We start from the raw sequence: 247 nt of genomic DNA, 5'->3' as shown, positions 1-247 counted from the left end.
GAACAGAGATGTCAATCATACCCCAGAGCAACTGCCGGGGTCCTGCCTCGGTGTTCCAGTGAACAACACCTGAAGTGGGGGTAAGGCTTAGAAAGAAAGAAAGAGACAAAGGGGGTCCGGGAGGACTGGAAGCATTCTTAGCAACCAGCCTCGAGTTTATTTTTCCTCCCCATTATATACCTCCAGAGTACATGCAACACAGAAGGGATAAATATGCATTACCTCATTAAAAGTACATCATTAGCTA

This window comes from Hipposideros armiger, unplaced genomic scaffold (assembly GCF_001890085.2).
Source record: "Hipposideros armiger isolate ML-2016 unplaced genomic scaffold, ASM189008v1 scaffold_264, whole genome shotgun sequence".
In the NCBI taxonomy this organism is placed as follows: Eukaryota; Metazoa; Chordata; class Mammalia; order Chiroptera; family Hipposideridae; genus Hipposideros; species Hipposideros armiger.
Note: the sequence above shows the minus strand (reverse complement) of the source record.